The sequence below is a fragment of the Loxodonta africana genome, chromosome 1 (genome assembly GCF_030014295.1).
Source record: "Loxodonta africana isolate mLoxAfr1 chromosome 1, mLoxAfr1.hap2, whole genome shotgun sequence".
Lineage (NCBI taxonomy): Eukaryota > Metazoa > Chordata > Mammalia > Proboscidea > Elephantidae > Loxodonta > Loxodonta africana.
The window spans coordinates 73,551,980-73,573,732 of record NC_087342.1 but is presented as its reverse complement, the minus strand read 5'-3'; positions in this window follow the sequence as shown (position 1 = coordinate 73,573,732).

Genomic DNA, 21,753 nt, shown 5'->3' with positions numbered 1-21,753 from the left:
TGGGGCCTTTGTCAAATATCAACTGCTCATATGTGGATGACTTTATGTCTGGATTCTCAATTCTTTTCCATTGGTCCATGTGTGTGTTGTTGTAGCAGTACCAGGCTGTTTTGACTATCGTGGCGCTATAATAGGTTCTAAAATTAGGTAGAGTGAGGCCTCCCACCTTGTTCTTCATTTTCAGTAATGCCTTATTTATCTGGGTCGTCTTTCCCCTCCATAGGAAGTTGGTGATTTGTTTTTCCATCTCATTAAAGAATGTCGTTGCGATTTGGATCAGAATTGCATTAAATGTAGAGATCGCTTTTGGTTGAATAGGCATTTTTATAATGTTAAGTCTTCCTATCCACGAGCAAGGTATATTTTTCCACTTATGTATGTCTCTTTTGGTTTCTTGCAGAAGTGTACTGTAGTTTTCTTTGTATAAGTCTTTTACACCTCTGGTAAGATTTATTCCTAAATACTTTATCTTCTTGGGGGCTACTGTAAATTGTATTGATTTGATCATTTCCTTTTCAATGTTCCTTTTATTGTTGTAGAGGAATCCACCTGATTTTTGTATGTTTATCTTGTATCCCGATACTCTGCTGAACTCTTCTATTAGTTTCAGTAGTTTTCTGGAGGATTTCTTAGGGTTTTCTGCGTATAAGATCATGTCATCTGGAAAAAGAGATATTTTGACTTCTTCCTTGCCAATCTGAATGCCCTTCATTTCTTTATCTAGACTAATTGCTCTGGCTAGGACTTCCAACACAATGTTGAATAAAAGCAGTGATAAAGGGCATCCTTGTCTGGTTCCAGGTCTCAGTGGGAATGCTTTCAGGCTCTCTCCATTTAGGGTGATGTTGGCAGTTGGCTTTGTATAAATGTCCTTTATTATGTTGAGGAATTTTCCTTCTACTCCTATTTTGCTGAGAGTTTTTATCATGAATGAGTGTTGGACTTTGTCAAATGCCTTTTCTGCATCAATTGATAAAATCATGTGATTCTTGCCTTTTGTTTTACTTATGTGTGGATTACATGAATTGTTTTTCTAATGTTGAACCATCCCTGCATACCTGGTATGAATCCCACTCAGTCATGGTGAATTATTTTTTTGATATATTGTTGAATTCTATTGGCTAGAATTTTGTTGAGGATTTTTGCATATACGGTCATGAGGAATATAGGTCTATAATTTTCTTTTCTTGTGGTATCTTTACCTGGTTTCGGTATCAGGGATATGGTGGCTTCATAGAATGAGTTTGGTAGTATTCCGTCCTTTTCTATGCTCTGAAATACCTTTACTAATAGTGATGTTAACTCTTCTCTGAAAGTTTGGTAGAACTCTACAGTGAAGCCATCCAGACCAGGGTTTTTTTTGTTGTTGTTGAGAGTGTTTTGATTACCTTTTCAATCTCTAATTTTGTTATGGGTCTATTTAGTTGTTCTACCTCTGTTTGTGTTAGTTTAGGTAGGTAGTGTGTTTCTAGGAGTTCATCCATTTTTTTCTAGGTTTTCAAGTTTGTTTGAGTACAATTTTTTGTAGTACTCTGATATGGTTCTCTTAATTTCCTTTGGGTCTGTTGTAATATCTCCCATCTCATTTCTTATTTGGGTTATTTGCTTCCTCTCCTGTTTTTGTTTTGTCAGTTTGGCCAGTGGTTTATCAACTTTGTTGATTTTTTCAAAAAACCAGCTTTTGGTCTTGTTAATCCTTCAATTGTTTTTCTGTTTTCTATTTCATTTAGTTCAGCTCTAATTTTTATTATTTGTTTTCTTCTGGTGCCTGCGGGTTTCTTCTATTGCTCTCCTTCTATTTGTTCAAGTTGTAGGGATAATTCTTTGATTTTGGTCCTTTCTTCTTTTTGGATGTGTGCATTTATTGATATAAGTTGGCCTCTGAGCACTGCTTTTGCTGTGTCCCAAAGGTTCTGACAGGAAGTGTTTCCATTCTCATTGGATTCTCTAAATTTCTTTATTCCATCCTTAATGTCTTCTATAACCCAGTCTTTTTTGAGCAGGGTCTTCTTCAGTTTCCAAGTGTTTGATTTCTTTTCCCCACTTTTCCTGTTATTGATTTCCATTATGGCCTTAGGGTCAGAGAAGATGCTTTGTAGTATTTCAGTGTTTTGGATTCTGCTAAAGGTTGCTTTATGACTTAATATGTGGTCTATTCTAGAGAATGTTCCATGTGCACTAGAAAAGAAAGTATACTTGGTTGCTTTTGGGTGGAGTGTTCTGTAGATGTCTACAAGGTCAAGTTGGATGATTGTGGCATTTAGATCTCCGTGTCTTTATTGAGCTTCTTTCTGGATGTCCCCTCCTTCACCAAAAGTGGTGTGTTGAAGTCTCCTACTATTATTGTGGAGCTGTCTATCTCACTTTTCAATGCTGATAGAGTTTGTCTTATGTATCTTGCAGCCCTGTCATTGGGTTCATAAATATTTGATATGGTTATATCTTCTTGGTGTATTGTCCCTTTAATCATTATATAGTGTCCTTCCTTATGCTTTCTGATGGATTTAACTTTAAAGTCTATTTTGTCAGAAATTAATATTGCCACTCCTGCTCTTTTTTGATTGTTGTTTGCTTGATATACTTTTTCCATCCTTTGAGTTTTAGTTTGTTTGTGTCTCTAAGTCTAAGGTGTGTCTCTTGTAGGCAGCATATAGACGGATCTTGTTTTTTAATCCATTCTGCCATTCTCTGTCTCTTTATTGGTGCATTTAGTCCATTTACATTCAGGGTAATAATGCATAGGTATGAATTTAATGCTATCATGTTGATGTCTTTTTTTGTGTGTTGTTGACAGTTTCTTTTTCCCACTTAATTTTCTGTGCTGAGTAGATTTTCTTTATATATTGTCCTTTCCTCATATTTGTTGTTGATTTTGTTTCTGCTGAGCCTCTATTTTTTTCTTGTATTCTATTTTGATGAGTAGGAGAGTTTGTCTCCTTTGTGGTTACCTTATTATTTACCCCTATTTTTCTAAATTTAAACCTAACTTTTATTTCTTTGTATCACCGTTATCTTCCTCTGTGTATGAGAGGTGTATGATTACATTCCTTAGTCCCTCTTTAATTTTTTAATTTTGTGTTCTTTCATATAATAACATCGCTGCTACCCTGTTTTGGGCTTTTTTTTTTATAATTTTGCTTTGTTTTTTTGGATTTCCCTGTCTGGGTTGACTTCTGGTTGCTCTGCCCAGTATTCTTGTCTTCGGTTCATGCCTGATATTATTGATTTTCTAACCAAAGAACTCCCTTTAGTATTTCTTGTAGTTTTGTTTTGGTTTTTACAAATTCCCTCAACTTGTGTTTATCTGGAAATGTCTTAATTTCACCTTCATATTTAAGAGACAGTTTTGCTGGATATATGATTTCTGGCAAGCAATGTTTTTCCTTCAATTTTTTAAATATGTCATCCTATTGTCTTCTTGCCTGCATGGTTTCTGTCAAGTAGTCCGAGCGTGTTCTTATTGGCTCTCCTTTGTAGGTGACTTTTTGTTTATACCTCGCTGCTCTTATAATTGTCTCTTTATCTTTGGTTTTGGCAAGCTTGATTATAATACGTCTTGGTGACTTTCTTTTAAGATCTACCTTATGTGGAGTTCAATGAGCATCTTGGATAGATATCTTCCCATGTTTCACAATATCAGGGAAGTTTTCTGCCAAAAAAATCTTCAACAATTTTCTCTGTATTTTCTGTAATCCCTCCCTGTTCTGGTACTCCAATCACTCATAGGTTATTTCTCTTGATAGAGTCGCACATGATTTTTAAGTTTTCTTCACTTTTTAAAATTCTTTTATCTGATTTTTCTTCAAGTATATTAGTGCCATGGGATTTATCTTTGAGTTCAGAAATTCTAGCTTCTAGTTGCTCAATTCTGCTCCTTTTACTTTCTACTGAGTTGTCTAATTCTGTAATTTTATTGTTAATCTTCTGAATTTCTGATTGCTGTCTGTCTATGGGTTTTTCCAGCTTGTTAAACTTTTCATTGACTTCCCGAATAATCTTCCTAATTTCTTCGATTGCTTTATCTGTGTGTTTCTTGGCTTGTTCTGCATATTGCCTAATTTCCTTCGTGATGTCTTGAAGGGTTCTGTATAGTAAGCATTTGTATTCTCCTCTGGTAATTCCAGGAATGCACTTGTATCTAGAAGATTCCTGGATTCTTCGTTTTGAGAGCCTGTTGAGGTGATTATGGTCTGTTTCTTTAAGTAACTTGATGCTGACTGGTGTCTCTGAGCCATCTATAAGTTATTTTATTAGTTTATGCTTGCTTACTGTGTCATAGCTGCTTGCTTTGTTTCGTTTTGGTATACCCCTGTGGGTTGCTTGAGTGAGCTAGCTTGATTATTGTCACCTTTGGAGCTCTGCTGTCCTGTCCCCAGCTGGCTAGAGCTCTTATCAGGTATATCAGTCTAGGAGTCCATTCAGTTTTCCTGTATGAATTCAGCTGAGGTTTCCAGGTAGCTGATCATCAAGTGTGTGGTACAGGCTCTGTCCTACAGTCTTAGAGGGCCAGGGGTGATTGGTGTATATACTGATATCTGATTACAGCAGGGGGTCACACTCTAAACAAGGCAGGAGGCTGAGAACCAACCCCCAAGTTTCTCTGAGGAAGATGTGTCCCTGTTCCCTTGAGCATGCTGGTGGGTGGGTTCTGCAGAGGGACCATGGGCACCGAAAGTTTTTGGTTGTAAGGACTGGGAGGTACCAGTTATCTTTGGACCCCTGTTGTGGCTGGCTGGGTGACCTGAGTGGAGCTACAAGTCCTTAGGTCCCTGACGTGGGTAGGTGAGGACCTTGTTTAATAGGCAAAGCAATGTCAAAAATCAAACACCTGCCTGTCTACCGCACAGCTGAAATGGTTGGAGTTTGCCAGCAAGGGCCTATTCTCCTGAAATAGGCCCACACAGGTGCATGCAAAAGGGAAAGTTGCTCAAGGTCCATGGACGGTTTATGCCTGAACAGGAACCGTTTCTGTTCTGAGCTCCCCCGGTTAATAGAGCTCGCAAATATCTTTTCCCACCAATTGCAATTTTTTTCCTTCCCCAAGACTGGGAGAATGGCTCTAGGTGCTCACCAGGGCCTATCTCAGGCCCAGGGATTCAGCCACTGAAGCCGGCTTGGGGGTGGGGGGCACGGGAAAATATACGCAAGTACTTAGCTTTTGCCGAGAGCGCCCTTCTCCTCAGGTTCCAGAGGTGTGAGTGGCCTGTGTGGCTGGCTGCTTCTTCCTGAGGAAACTGCGGCCCAGCAATAGGACCACCCTGCTACCGCCGATCCAGGAATGGTGCCTGAGGGCTCCCGGCAATTCATGTCCTGTAACTCCTCTCCGCTTCTGAACAGCCTCTTCTTCCCCTACCCCTCAGTTCATTGTCTAAGCTTGCCTCTGATGCTCAGGGCTCCCAGCTTGTCACAAATATACTCCTTTCACTTCTTTTTTGGGGTCTTTGGTGAAAGAGGTCTGGACCCAAATGTCTGTCTATTCTGCCATTTTGGCTCCACCCTCTGGGTTGAAATTTATTTCATCTCACAAAATCCCTTTCAATAACCCTTTCCTGAGAAAACCAGTCTTGCATATCTATGACTTGAGTCCTTACCCAAATTATTTCCTCTAACCAATATGATGAAATGCTTAAGGTAATGCAATCCAGCTCTCCTTTCACTGGAGTCAACATTCTGAATGCATTTGTGACACTGAGAAAGGAAATAGAGACTATCAGACTTTCAGATCCTCTTTTAATCAGAGCACATTCAGGAAACAGGCTGAAAAGCCAGTACTTTCAATGTCCCTGTTTAAGCAGGTTTTTTTTTTTTTTTTTCCTACTGATCTACAGCCCACAGAGGAAGAACAAATACTGGCGATGCTTTCTATTTCATTTGGTATAAGTTCATAAAACAAATTACCCAGATGATTGGACATGTCTTCAGTTCTACACGGTATTTTCCATAAATGTAAATCAGATTTATTACTAAAAAATGCAGCAGTAAATGAGCATTGCTTGTAATAGGCTTGTGCCAAGTCTTATGTCAAAGGGAAATAAAAATGAGACCAACCACTTTGAGTACTCAAAGCTGTCAGCTTAGTTAACTGTTTTAAATGTATTGATGTGAAACTCTAAATTCTACAAAAATGAAGTCTAATTATTTCTACTAGTGCAAATATCTGTATAAGTTAGCCAACAAATGGGAATATTAAAGAGTCCTGAAAAATAAACTTAAATCCTCTAAGTAAAAAAAAAAAGAATATGTGTTTGTGTGTGTGTGTGTAAAATACCTGTGGAGAGAAGCAGTGATTGCAAAGCCTGGACACTTGGAATTATGTTGGGAGAATATTGTGCGGGTTTAAGAATCTTTGAAGAATTCAAAGTAACATTTTAGGAAAAGGGTTTTAGCTCTAAATGTTAACCAGGTTAAAAATAGTGAAACTGAAATTGGGAGAAAAGAAAAGAATTTCTAAAAGTATTTAAGGAATTGAGGTTTGTCCTCTGTTGTCCCATCAGCTCCTGAGGTTAGCAGCGTGACTCTTTCTGCATCTCTCGCACCCACTGCACTGCCTGTTCCAAAATGCATCCTCCACACACTGTAGATGGAATGAGAACATACATGAAAGAGAAGAAAGAGCAAGATTCTAGAGAGGTTGTGCAGAAAGTTCCTACGGTATTTGTCAAGACATTGGGTGAAGAGATTTGAGGGAGGAGTTAGGAGCATGGGAATGGTGGCACAGAGCAGACTCTGAATTCATGTGTGATGAATGGAAGACTAAATCTGCACGTTTATAAGTATTTGTTAAATGAATGAATGCATGAATGAGCTGATGTGGAGAAATGTAGATGCTGAGACAGTGTGCTAGGTTAAAGGAAGGCACACATTTGTTTATTTTTTAAAATTTAATAGGTCTTATTTTCAGAAGAGTTTTAAATTTACAGAAAAATAACTGGAAACTTACAAAGGCTTTCCATATACTCCGTGTCCACCCAGTTTTTCCTATTATTTACATTTTGTATTAGTGTGGTACATTTGTTACAACTGATGACCCAATATTGAGACATTATTATCAACTAAAGTCCATAGTTTAGATTAGGGTTCTCTCTGTGTTGTGCGGTCCTATGGGTTTTGACAAAGGTATGCCATGTGTCCACTATTACAGTATTATACAGAATAGTTTTATTGCCCTAAAAATCCCCTGGGCTCTACCTTTTCATTACTCCCTCTTTCGCCCTGAACCTCTGTCAACCCCAGGTTTTTTGTTTTTGTTTGATGTCTCTGGAGTTTTGCCTTTTCTAGAATGTCTTATCATTTCAAGCATACAATAAGTAGTTGTTTTTGTTTTTTAAGGCTGGCTTAATACACTTTATAATATGCATTTCAGTTTCCTTCATAACTTTTCATGGCTTGATAGCTCACTTCCTTGTATCCCTGAAAAATATTCCATTGTATAGATTCGCCACAGTTTATCCACTCACTATTGAAGGGAATGTTAGTTACTTCCTATTGTTGGAAATTATGAATAACTCTTCTGTAAACATTCATCGGCAGAGTTTGTGTGGACATAATTTTTCAACTCATGTAGATAAATACCTAGAAGTTCAATTGCTGCATCCAAGCTTTTTAAATCACAAAAACAAAAATCAGCTTTCCATTTCTGGTTTTGCTCCTTACACTTATGTGACCTAAAGAAAATGATTTGACTCCTCTGAGTTCACACTGCTGAAAACGTCTTTGAGACTTGGAAGTTCCTGGCAGGCCTGGATGGCCTGGAGAGTGAAGTAGGGCTGTGGCACTTAGGGCTTTGCCTCTAAAAATGGACTGACAGGGTGTAATGGCAGTGCATGCACTTTGCCTGAGAGACGTAGGGGCATGTAGGCCAGCTGTTATAGATTGAAGTGTGTCCCCCAAAACTATGTGTTATACCCCTAGGCTTTATAACTGTGGTTATAATCCCACTTTGGAATGGGTTGTCTTTGATAGTTAATGAGACAGAATTAGAGCCCTGGTGACACAGTGGTTAAGAGATACAGCAAGCTATGGCTGCTAATCAAAAGGTGGGCAGTTCAAATCCACCAGTTGCTCCTTGGGAACCCTATGGAGCACTCCACTCTGTCCTATTGGGTTGTGTAAGGTGTGTCTTAAATCAGTCTCTTTTGAGATATAAAAGAAATCTCTTCTGAGACATAAAAGAGATTAAACAAGCAAGAGATGGGGGAAGAGAGGTGTCAAGTCACTTGAAGATTGCCCAGTAGCAAAAGTCAGAACGGACAGGATCTTCCTTCAGAGCCAATAGATGGAGAAAGACCCTAGAGCTGGTGGTGCTCTGAATTCAGACTTCTAGCCTCATAAACTGTGAGAAAATAAATTTCTGTTTGTTAAAGCCATCCACTGGTTGTACTTCTGTTACAGTAGCACTACATAAGTAACACACAGGGCTTCTCTCCACTTTCCACCTTCCTTTCCCTTACTTGTAGTGGAGATCTCTGCTCTCCAGATGACAACCACAGAGCTTCTCATCTGTGACAGCAGGTTCAAATCTTGGTAACAATTGGCAATAGGTCTTTTTGCTTTTTCTTTATGGGCACATACAGAATGCGGCTGGCAATGACTCGACCAACATTCCAAGTCAGGGGCTGTAAAAAGTGGAGGAAACCAGGAAGAAGCAGTGAGGAAGGAATCCGGAGCAGCCTAGGATCCTCGGAGAGGGAGAAATTCACCAGGCTGTGCTGGGCATTTTGCCTGGAGGATAGATGGTACATCTCAGAAGGTAGGAGCTTGAACATCACCCCTATTCTCCAGACTGAGAGAAGCCAATTGCAATGGTGATGAGAAGGGATCTCTGCTAAGTGAGACAGATTTATGTGGAGATTTAGTCCAGCCAATAAGGAAGACCAATGCCTGGCAGGTAAAAGGGCCAGATGCAGGAGAGAATGCACAGGGCAGCACATGAAAAAGGATTTTAGAAAACCAAAGAGTCAGGGAAAGTAAGGTTGTGAAACAAAATGAAATTCTGATACAAAATTCTGTCAGGCAAAGTGGGAACAGTGGCAATGTGGCAGTTAACTGCGGCTGTGACTATCCACTCAAATCCGGCCATTGTGCCTGTGTCTTTTTAAATGAATGGCAGTCCAGAGCAAAATCCTCCATGTTGTTGCTGTTGTTTGCCAGGGAGTTCTAGCAACCCTATATGACATAGTAGAACTGCCCCATAGGGGTTACTATGACATAATCTTTATGGGAGCAGATCCCTATGTCTTTTTTCCAGTGGGTTAAAACCTCCAAACTTTTGGTTAGCAGCTCAGTACTTAACTATTGTGTCACTACCAAAAACGATTCCAAAACCCATTGCTCTCAAGTTGTTTTCGGCTTCTGGTCACCCTATAATACAGGGTAGAACCCAGTAAGACAGATTAGAACTGCTCAACAGAGTTTCTAAGGGAGAGGCTGGTGGATTAGAACTGTGGACTTTTTGGTTAACGATGGAACTCTCAACCAGGGTGACATCAGGGCTTCAAAGAGAAACTGGGCCCATGAGGATTGGGCCAACGACCTTAGCTCCAAAGTGAAAATGGACCTTACAGAGATCAGATCCACAACCTCGGTTTTACTAGCACCATGCTTTAACCACATGAGCCAACCAGCCAGACAGGAGCACCATGTGCCTGTGTTTCTCCCCTCACTTTGCCTTCAGCCTAAGCTCCAGACACCAAGGATCCAAGATGAGGCTCTGGCAACAAGGGTCCTCTGGAAATGGGATGCATCCTCAGGAACTCAAGACTTGTTAAGCCTGTGATGTACAGTTTCAAAGATTGAGAAAAAGAAATTTATTATACTTAGGTATGTTGCGGAGCTGTGCTCTTTCACTGACTCCTCATCTGCCTGCCAACAGAGACCCCAGCCCCAGATGTCAGACTCCAAACTCTTCTACTCTTGTTCCAGACTTGGCACTGTTGACTCTCTCATCTCTCAGACTACAACTGAAATGTCACTTTCTCATAGGGCCCTCCCCTGACCTCACCAGCTAAATCAATGCTCTACCTGTCTCTCTCTTCATCGTCTTTATAAAATCCTGTATGAGAACGCATATTGAATTATCGTTTCTCCCCTACAGCAAGTTTCATATAAAATTCATAGTCTAGATCCTCTCAGTTTATCCCCAGTGGCTAGGGTTAGAATGACACTCTTTGTGGGTACTGGCTGTTCAGAAATTGGTGACATGGAGGGGAAGGAAACACTTTCCTCTGGGTTGTGGTCCTTCATGCTGTAATTTCAGGAAGAAATAATTAGTATGCTAAAGAAAGGTGGCAAGCTGTCAGGCCCTCTGGTTTTCTGGAATGGACAAGATAACTTGCCACAGCTGGAAGCAAGATTAAGGCACTCATGAAATTTTTGTGGAGTTCATTCTCAGCTTTGAAGTCAGGAAGTAGGTGCTTTTGAGCTCTTATTGGTTTAATACAAAGGCAAATGTCATAACTACTATGTAAAAAGAGAAATAATCCATTATTGACAGTGGCATTCCATGATTGTATAGTGCTTATTACTCTGTCTTGCATTCGCATACTCATTTTGAATTTAAGCCGTCTCGCTCTAGAAATTTCTGTTCTCCCACCCCACTCCACCCGACCCATCCCTCTTGGACACTGATTGTAAGGTTGAACAGGAAGTTAGGCCTTGTTCTATTCAGAGGAGATGTAAAGAAAACCTTCTTCTGTTCCTTTTTTCTGGGCACCAGCTGTCAACCAAGTCAAGAATGGCTGGGGAACTTGGTTTGAGGGGACTTCTAAGTCAATGGGCAAAATAATTCTATTATGAAAACATTCTGCATCCCACTTTGAATTGTGGCGCCAGGGGTCCTAAATGCCAACAAGCGGCCATCTAAGATACATCAATTGGTCTCAACCCACCTGGAGCAAAGGCAAAGGAAGAACACCAAGGTCACACGACAACTAAGAACTCAAGAGACAGAAAGGGTCACATGAACCAGAGACCTACATTATCCTGAGACCAGAAGAACTAGTTGGTGCCCGGCCACAATCGATGTCTGCCCTGTCAGGGAGCACAACAGACAACTCCTGAGGGAGCAGGAGACCAATGGGATACAGACCCCAAATTCTCATAAAAAGACCATACCTAATGGTATGACTGCGACTAGAGGAATCCCGGAGGCAATGCTCCCCAGAACTTCTGATGGCACAGGACAGGAACCATCCCCGAAGACAACTCATCAGGCATGAAAAGCACTGGTCAGTGGGGGGGAGAGAGATGCTGATGAAGAGTGAGCTAATTAAATCAGGTGGATACTGGAGAGTGTGTAGGCAACTCTTGACTGGAGGGGGGATGGGAAGATAGAGAGAGAGGGAAGATGGCAAAATTGGCACGAAATGAGAGACTGAAAGGGCTGACTCAATAGGGGGAGAGCAAGTGGGAGAAGGGAGTAAGATGTATGTAAACCTACATGTGACAGACTGATTGGAATGGTAAATGTTGACTTGAAGCTTAATAAAATTTAATTAAAAAAAAAAAAAAGAATGGGAAAGAAGGTATGAGTTTCCTCAATATTTTATTCTTCAGTCTCCTTCCCACAGCTCTTTCCGCCTCCATTCAAGACAATGCCCACAATTACATTTTTAAGGATGAGGAGACATTCAGCTGCCTTACTGAAGGGTGTTTCACGAGTGTGCAAGTTCTTAGGAAAAATGTAACAATAAGTAATGAAGGTGAATTAGCAATGGCATTGTTTGTCCAGAGGGTGCATGGGGATTTTCCAGGATTAAAGCTAGAAGACAAGCCAGCTGTTCTCATGAAGGACTGTGAGGGTCATGGTAAAGTGTTTGATACTCTCTGTATCCAAATGTTTGTTCTTCAATGATTTTAGCTTGGACTATAACTGAACTGGATTTCCAGACGATTCCAACAGGGGAAAGAGTTGAGAGCTGACTGCAAAGGCCAGGAGAAGGATCAGGTTATTATGGTAATAATTCAGGCAGAGATGCTGAACATCTTTAATGGAGAAGGATAGTGGAGACACACTCCTTCATTCATTTAACAAATCCTCATTTGGGGGCATACTGTATGCACCTATGCCCTGGGCACTGAGTGCCTCCCTGGGCATTCAGCTGCTGAGTGGTCACTAAAGAGAAAGTCTTTAGATAGCATTAATCCCATGACCATGGGTGGCAGGCACTTTGCAAAGATGATCTCATGTTGAGTTATGTGAGAAGTCTCAAGGAGCTGTTGCTTCTGTACAAGGAGAAATAGCATTCCATCAAGCAGCAGAGCACACAAAACAGGACTTGAGTCTTAGTTTTGATGCTGAATTTAACCATCTTGTCTGACAGGGCTATCATTGCAGCAGCCAGAAGGGTTGTGTCTTAATCTGAAGATCCTAAAGTGAAGATTCAAGGTGAGTTTAGTTTTCTTTGCACAAATTGTTAAAAGACTTACTGTTTCAAGAGCAAAATAAAGCTGAACCAACAGAGACATTAAGAAAACATCTACTTTCACAATCCCTTTTTACAGATAGTGGGTTTGGAGTGGCAACCAGAAGTTGGTGTCAATTTCTGGAGAATCAAAATACTCCCCTTTTGATAAATGAGTGAGTTCAAACTAGGAATTGCACAAGGATCTGGGAGCTGAAAGGCTAAATGTTTTTTTGGTTTGTTTGTTTGTTTTTTGCATGATAGTCTGGGAGAAGAGGAAGTAATTTTCTCTTCAGTCATTGCCTGTGAGGGGAGCCCAGGCCCAAGGAATCAGATAAAGCAGGAAATGGGAATAGAGACAGGCCAGGCAGTAGGTTGCATTTCAGCTAAGGTGATAAACTGTTGGCCTTTTGATTAGCAACCCACAGCTTCAATCACTGTGGCACCTGGGCTCCTACAGGTCACACTAAACCAAAAACCCTGTTGCCTTTGATCTCATTCTGACTCATACTGACACTATACAGAACAGACTGCCACTTCTTTCTCTCATTGAATGGTTGGTGCGTTTGAACTGCTGACATTTGAGTTTTTCACCATCAGGATTCCTTCTATGTATAATAGCTGTATCCTAATTTCATGAATATAGCTTTGAAGTGTGGCTGTTTAAACTCCCGGGGGCTGGATGGAGATGGGGCTGGGCAGGTGTCCAGTAAGTCTAGATATAGTGACAGTGGGACAGTAGGAGTGGGCTAGAGTTAGTGGCTGACAGCCCTCCCAAGGAAAGAGAATACCTGGTCTGCAAGTATGAAAGAAAAAGCTTAGTGAGCCAAGTGCACAACAGACTTACATTTCTCATATTATTTATACGGTTGGATTTGAGTTCTTCACATTGCCAGTAATCAGAAGGATTTGGAACATAAGGCATATAAAATATATTTATGAAAAATCTAGCCCAAAGACCTCTCCCCAGTAACAGGAAACTTTTAGCAAGAGCTCTACAACAATTAAAACAACACTCAACTGGGTTAAACAAAGTGGATTTATATCACACATAAGAATAAATCCAGAGGGTAGAAAGACTCCATGGCTGGTTAATTCAGCAGCTCCATGATGCCATCAGGACTCAGGTTCTTTGACTCTTTGCACTCTGCCATCTTCAACATCTGAGTTTCATATTCCAGCTGGTCCCTGTGCAGTACTTTAAACTTTCACAATTTCAGACATGGTCTAGAAGGAAAACAAACCTCTGTGTTTCGTAATTTGAGGACAACCTCTCCTGTAAGCTTCCCAGTCTCATTTACTATAGTTATATCACATACCCTTATCTAAACTTAACTGCCACCAAGATGGGAACCTCTATGATTAACAACAACAAAAACCTGAAACCCGTTGCCATGGAGTCAATTCTGATTCATAGCAACCCTAAAGGACAGAGAGGAACTGCCCCACAGGATTTCCAAGGAGTGCCTGGTAGATTGGAACTGGCAACCTTTTCGTAGCAGCTGAGCTCTTAATCACTACACCACTAGGGTTTCTATGATTAACAAGCTTGATCGTTATTCAGGCTCTGGATCTGAGAATGGTATCCACCACCTCCAAGCACAGGGCAGTACAGATGGGGCTTTGGGAAGAAAATCATTTTTCTGTTTTCAAGGGGGCCTGGTGGATGGTGTTAGTGGCTGACTGTGGTGGAGACAAGCAGTAGTGGTTGCTATGCCCTACTCCATCTCCACATTGGAAATAAAATGTTTGCTTTTGATTTTTTTTTCTGAAAGTATTTTGAGACTTCTGTTAATTAATCCATATGAGGCCATAACTAGATTTCCAGATCTAACCATCTAATCATTTGATCTAGAGCTTTTATTCAATACTAATGATGAGAAAAAATGGCATCAATTCTATATGCTGACATACTGACATGAATGAGGACCATGTACGTTTGGCTATCAGTAATACAACCAAGGAGCAGAGTGGCGCAGCGGAAGCATGCTGGGCCCATAACCCAGAGGTCGATGGATTGAAACCATCCTCTGCTATTTTAGTGGAGCCCTGGTGACACAGTGCCTTAAAACCTTGGCTGCTAACCAGAAGGTTGCCACTTCCAATTTACCAGCTTCTCCTTGGAAACCCTAGGGGGCAGTTCTACTCTGTCCTATAGGGTCACCATGAGTCAGAATGGACTTGACGGCAGGCAGTTATTAGTAATATGGTAGCATACTTCTCAGATCTTTAGGACCACTCGGGAAAATGACATTGTGGCTTCTCAAAAAGAAGAGCTGAATACTAACGTGTGCATGATGGTGTGGAGACTTGAAGCTCAACTGAAATATTTGCCTCAATCTGCTCTGTAGAACAGGGCAGTAGTCTTAAATTCCTAACTCTGAAAATTAGTCATTTGTGCACTCAAATTTGTCTATAAAAGATTTAACTTTCAGTGGTTTCCAGGCTTATTTTTGAAGATTCCTTAATAACCACAATTTGTTCATCCCCAATATAAGCATAATTTTCTGCCTTAGCTTTTACTCGATTTTCCTATCATTGTTCACATAAAAGTAACTTAACATGAAGAGAAAAGAGTAGACTTTGGGACAGAACCAGGTTAACCCTGCGTTTAGTTAGTTATGTGAATTTGGACAAACCTCTGTTCAGTCACTCCACTGAGAACTTTTCTGCAAAATGGGGATCATATTTCAGGGTCATGAGGATTAAAAGATAATTCAGGTAAAGTAACTGGCAGATATTTAGACTGTCAATAAAAAGTAATCATCACTAATGACAATGTTCAACTCCTTCCCAACCTTCTAAAGGTTAACGTTCATAAATCAAAAACATTTATTAATTATCCATTTACAAACACAATGTGATACCCTACAGATTCAAATTTCTTTGAGGTACCCTCAAGGAATTAACATCTGGTAAAGGAGATAAATATAAACTAATAGATCACAGTAACAGAAAATAAGAAAATGTGCTAGTCTACAGAAGCACGGCAAGTCACTCTGGAGGGGAAGTCAAGGGAAGCTCTCCATAACATCACATTTGAGCTGAACCTTGGGAACTCACTTGCACTCCCGGCCTCCTCCCCCCAAAAAAACCTTGCTGTTGAGTCTACTCGGAGTCATGGAAACCCTATGTGTTACAGGGTAGAACTGCTCCATAGGGCTCTCTTGGCTGTTATCTTTACAGAAGCAAATCATCAGGGCTTTTCTCATGTGGCACTGCTGGGTGAGTTGGAAACACCAACCTTTCATTTGAGCTTGACCTTGCGGAACAGAGAATAAAGGGCCAGGGATTCAGGATGTGGAAATAAATATATCAATTACATGAGATTACGTTGCTATGAATGTTTTCCCTTGAAAAACATATTTCAATCACTCCTATTTTCTCCTTAACCGATCTATATAAAGCTATACATGTTTTTCATTTGGCTTGCCTACCACTCTCCTGGCCTATTAGTTGCACCATATGTACGATGGACATCTCTGTCAACCTCTTAACTGCCAAATAAGTATCACATTTTCCCAAAACAAGGCTTTTTCTACCTGTTTTACACTGATTGCCTTTTCCGAAAAATTATTATCATTTTTTCCCTGGGAGAGTCTCCATTTCTCCCCAGGCACACACACCCATACCCCCACCCCCACACGCACCCCGTGCTGGGTCCTCTTGGGCCTGCACAGACCACTTTTCCTGAGGGCCTGGACTTGCTGGCATTTCCCTCCCCCATCCCAGAGGCCCTGGGACTTTTTACAAACCTTCCTCTTCCCCCATTCCCTCAGAAATGAGCCTGAGAGGTTCAGCTCTTGTTCCGCAGATGAAGGCCAGGAGGTCCAGGGCCTTGTTCTCCTGGCCCAAGAGGGGATCGGGTCTGCACCCCACTCCTGAAGGTGCACCCTGGGGGTGGCCGCCGGGGCAGGGCTATGTTTGTCAGAGCTCAGATCTACTCTCGCTGGCCGGTCCACTCTAGCTCCCAAGTGCCCACCATGTACGAGCTGGGCCGCATGGGTGATCCCAGTGTCTGGACCTGCACCCACCAGCCCATCCTGCTGGGTGTCACTTCCTCTTCGGGGGGAATGCATACAGGGCACCTGATCCAACCTGTCCTAGAATTCCAGGCAGGACTGGCTTAAGAGGCTGCAGTGACCCCTGGGCCTCTGTTGATTGTTTCTTTTCTTTCTAATCATGGTGAAAATTTACACAACAGAACATAAAAGGATTCAACATTTCTACACGTGTAATTCAAGTAGGTTATCTTCTTAGAGTTTTGTAACTAGTTTCACTATCCTTTTCTAAAATATCCCACCACCATTAACATGAACTCAGTGTCCCCTGAGCAAAAACTCCCCCCTTCCTGTTCTCTCCCATCCTTGGAACTAATAATTTTTGGTTTCTATTTAATTGAAAGGAAAAAAGCTTTAAACAAAAAGCTTAACATGCTAAATACATTCCTTGGTGATGTCAAGTGAAGTAAAAATTTTCATATGCTCTGAAGCCTCAGCATTCCCCTGATCATCTGTATCTTTAAATCACATCATTCCCACCCTACCCCTCCACCCCCCTTAGTCTTCTACTCTCAAAGTAAGCAGCTTACCTTTTCTGTGGGTTTTTTTCCTTTAACCCTTTCTTCTCCACTTTCCAGGACTATTCTCTTTTAACTACACTGTTTTCTATAGGTCTTTTTCACTCAGAGGCTCTTCGTAGCCTTCTACTCAAATTAGAACTTTATGATCTCTTCTTGTCTCCCCATTGGTAGGGGCATTTAATGACATCATAAGTGTGTGAACTCAACACCACAACAGGAACATGGGGTCTACCCTGCTGCCTCTCTCATTTAAAAAACCTGCCATCCCCCATAGTCTCCACCCACCAAGGCCTTTGTTTCCTTGGGCACATGTGTACCTCAAAAGCTATGGCTGTGCCCTTAGCTCTAACTTGTAATGGAGAAGTACTGCATCACTGTATCAAATCAAAAGACACCTGAGAAAGAATATGGACTAATCAGAGAAATAACTGAGAAGATGTGAATGGAAACTGGTTTTGTGTTGAGGGTACGATGGAACATACTACACCTTCAACATTCTTCTCTCAATGGTACTGATATATGTAATTCTTTTTGACCCTAATTCCTACTTAGCTCAGTGGACAGCATATCCGTCTCATAATCTGAAGGTCCTGAGCCTCAGAGACAGCAGTCTATTTTCTTGCTCTACAAGGTTTTTTTTGTCACACGTTTGTCAGTTTGTCATACTGTGGAGGCTTGTGTGTTGCTTTGATGCTGGAAGCTATGCCACTGGTATTCAGATACCAGCAGGGTCACCCATGGAGGACAGATTTCAGCTGAGCTTCTAGACTAAGACAGACTAGGAAGAAGGACACAGCAACCTACTCTTGAAAAGAATTAGCCAGTGAAAACCTTATGAATAGCAGCAGAACATTGTCTGATATAGTGCAGGTAGATGAGCCCCCCAGTTGGAAGGCACTCAAAAGACAACTGGGGAAGAGATGCCTCCTCAAAGAAGAGTTGACCTTAATGACATGGATGGAGGAAAGCTTTCAGAACCTTCATTTGCTGATGTAGTATGAATCAAAATGGGAAGAAACAGGTGTAAACATCGATTATATTTGCAACCTGGAATGTACGAAGTATGAATCTAGGAAAATTACAAATTGTCAAAAATGAAATGGAATGCATAAACATAGATATCCTAGGCATTAGTGAGCTGAAATGGACTGGTACTGGCCATTTTGAATTCGACAATCATATAGTGTACTATGCTGGGAATGACAACTTGAAGATGAATGGTGTCACATTCATCCTCAAAAAGAACATCTCAGGATCTACCTTGAAGAACAACACTGTCAGTGACAGGATAATATCCATACACATACAAGGAAGACTGGTTAATACGACTATTATTTAAATTTAGGTACCAACCACTTAGGCTAAAGATGAAGAAATTGAATATTTTTATCAGCTTCTGAAGTCTGAAATTGATCAAATATGCAATGAGGATGTATTGATAATTACTGGTGATTGGAATGGGAAAGTTGGAAACAAAGAAGAAGGATCGGTAGTTGGAAAACATGGCCTTGGTGATAGAAACAATGCCGGAGATAGAATGATAGAATTTTTCAAGACCAACAATTTCTTCTTTGGAAATACCTTTTTCACCAACTTAAACAGCAACTATATACATGGACCTCCCCAGATGGAACACACAGGAATCAAATCGACTACGTCTGTGGAAAGAGAGGATGGAAAAGCTCAAGATCATCAGTCAAAACAAGGGCAGGGGCCGACTGTGGAACACACCATCAATTGCTCATACGCAAGTTGAAGCCGAAACTGAAGAAAATCAGAGCAAATCCACGAAAGCCAAAATACGACCTTAAGCATATCCTGCCTGAATTTACAGATCATCTCAAGAAAAGATTTGACGCATTAAACATGAATGACCTAAGACCAGATAAGTTGTGGAATGACATCAAGAACATCATACATGAAGAAAGCAAGAGGTCATTGAAAAGACAGGAAAGAAAGAAAAGACCAAGATGGATGTCAGAGGAGACACTGAAACACGCTCTCGTTCATTGAGCAGCTAAAGCAAAAGGAAGAAATGATGAAGTAAAAGAACTGAATGGAAGATTTCAAAGGGTGACTAGAGAAGACAAAGTAAGTATTGTAATGACATGTGCAAAGAGCTGGAGATAGAAAATGAAAAGGAAAACACTCTTGGCCTTTCTCAAGCTGAAAGAACTGAAGAAAAAATTCCAGCCTCAATATGCAATAGTGAAGGATTCTATGGGGAAAATACTAAAAGACAAGGGAACCATCAAAAGAAGCTGGAAGGAATACACAGAGTCATTATACCCAAAGGAATTAGTTGATGTTCAACCATTTCAAGAAGTAGCATATTATCAGGAAACAATGGCACTGAAGGAAGAAGTCCAAGTTACGCTGAAAGCTTTGGTGAAATACAAGGCTCCAGGAATTGACGGAATATCAACTGAGATGTTTCAACAAATGGATACAGTGCTAGAAGTGCTCACTTGACTGTGCCAAGAAATATGGAAGATGGTTTGTTGGCCAGCCGATGGAAGAGATCCATATTTATGCCTATTCCCAAGAAAGGTGATCCAACCAAATGTGGAAATTATTGAACAATATCATTAATATAATATGCAAGCAAAATTTTGCTGACGATCATTCAAAAGTGGCTACAGCAGTATATTGACAGAAAATGGCAAGAAATTCATGCTGGATTAAGAAGAGGACAGGGAACCAGGGATATCATTGCTGATGTCAGATGGATCCTGGGTGAAAGCAGAGAATACCAGAAGGATGTTTACCTGTGCTTTATTGACTATGCAGGAGCATTCGACTGAGTGGACCGTAACAAATTATGGATAATATGGCCAAGAATGCAAATTCCAGAACACTTAATTGTGCTCATGAGGAACTTGTACATAAATCAAAAGGCAGTTGTTTGGACAGAACAAGAAGATACTGAGTGGTTTAAAGTCACGAAAGGTGTACGTCTGGGTTGCATCCTTTCAATGTACCTATTCAATCTCTATGTTGAGCAAATAATCCAAGAAGCTGCACTACAGGAAGAAGAATGGGGCATCAGGATTGGAGGAAGACTGATTAACAACCTGTGTTATGCAGATGACACAACTTAGCTTCCTGAAAGTGAAGAAGACTTGAAGCCCATACTAATAAAGATCAAAGACCACAGCCTTCAGTATGGATTACACCTCAACATAAAGAAAACAAAAATCCTCACAACTGGACCAATGAGCAACATTATGATATATGCAGAAAAGATTGAAATTGTCAAGGATTTCATTTTACATGGATCCATAATCAACACCCATGGAAGCAGCAGTCAAGAAATCAAAAGACGCGTTGTATCCAGCAAACCTGCGGCAAAGGACCTGTTTAAAGTGTTGAAAAGCAAAGATGTCACTTTGAAGAGTAAGGTGCATCTGACCCAAGCCATGGTACTTTCAATTGCATGGTATGCGTGTGAAAGCTGGACAATGAATAAGGAAGACGGAAGAAGAATTAACACCTTTGAATGGTGGTATTTGCAAAGAATGTGGACTGCCAAAATAACAAACGAATTTGTCCTGGAAGAAGTACAACCAGAATGCTCCTTGGAAGCAAGGATGGCAAGAGTGTGTCTCACCTACTTTGGACATATTATCAGGAGGGATTAGTCCCTGGAGAAGGACATCATGTTTCATAAAGTACAGGGTCAGCGGAAAAGAGAAAAACCCTGAAAGAGGTAGGCTGACATAGTGACTGCAATAAAGGCCTTGAGCATAACAATGATCATAAGAAGTGTGCAGGACCTGGCAGTGTTTCTTTCTGTTGTGCATAAGGTTGCTATGAGTCGGAACTGACTCACAGGCACTTAAGAACAACAACAGCAAGTTTTCTATGTTCCTTTTACTTCTTTCCTGGCACTTCTGTGGATGATAATCACGATTCCCTTTAGAGATAAAATATTCAGACCATACTTAGATAGCTATGCTTACTTTCAGTTGGGATGGATCCCTTCTTTTCTAAAATATTGAAAAAGGAAAGCGTCAGGGCCACAACATTCCCAGGGTAGCAGTCTCTATCTACATCTACATTTGAGGAGAGCTCCCAGCTTTGCAGAGGATGTTTCCTGAGAGTCTCAGGAGACGCTCCACCGTCAGTCCCATTCTGGATCCACCAAGGCTGTGGAGGTGGAGCTCGCGGACACCCACGCAATTCTGCAAAAGCATAAAACTTTAAATCCCAAAATAACCAGTTTTCCAAAATATCCAACAGTGCCGGAGTCAGCTGAAATTGTACCTGGCTTGCTTAAAATTTTCCAGCTTTGCTCCTCTGTTCTCCCTCAGTCTGTAACAGTGACTTCTAATTGACTACCTCACAGCTTTATGCTTGAATGCAGATGAAGAAAACATTGTCTTTTTTTTTTTTTTAATCTTTCTGTTTTTAATTTTATGAGCAACATTGGACATCTTTGAAATGTAGTAAACTTCATCTTTTTTTTTTTTTTTCTCTCCCGTGTAGTTCCACGTATGACAGGACTTGGCAACGTCTTGACCCACACTCCGACTTAATTCATGAAGAAAAACCAGGGAAGAGCAAAGGGAAGGGAACCCCAAGCAGGCTGTGATGCACAAAGAGGAAGAAGGGCCTCCCCTTCACTTTCCTTCCAGAAATCTCTTACCCTTGCAGCAGCCTTGACTTGGTCCCTACTTCTCTGCACCCAGGGGAGCAGTCTGATTAAATATCACTTAGCATTTCAATAAATTGTCCTAGCACACTTTTTAATGCAGAACTTCAGCATCC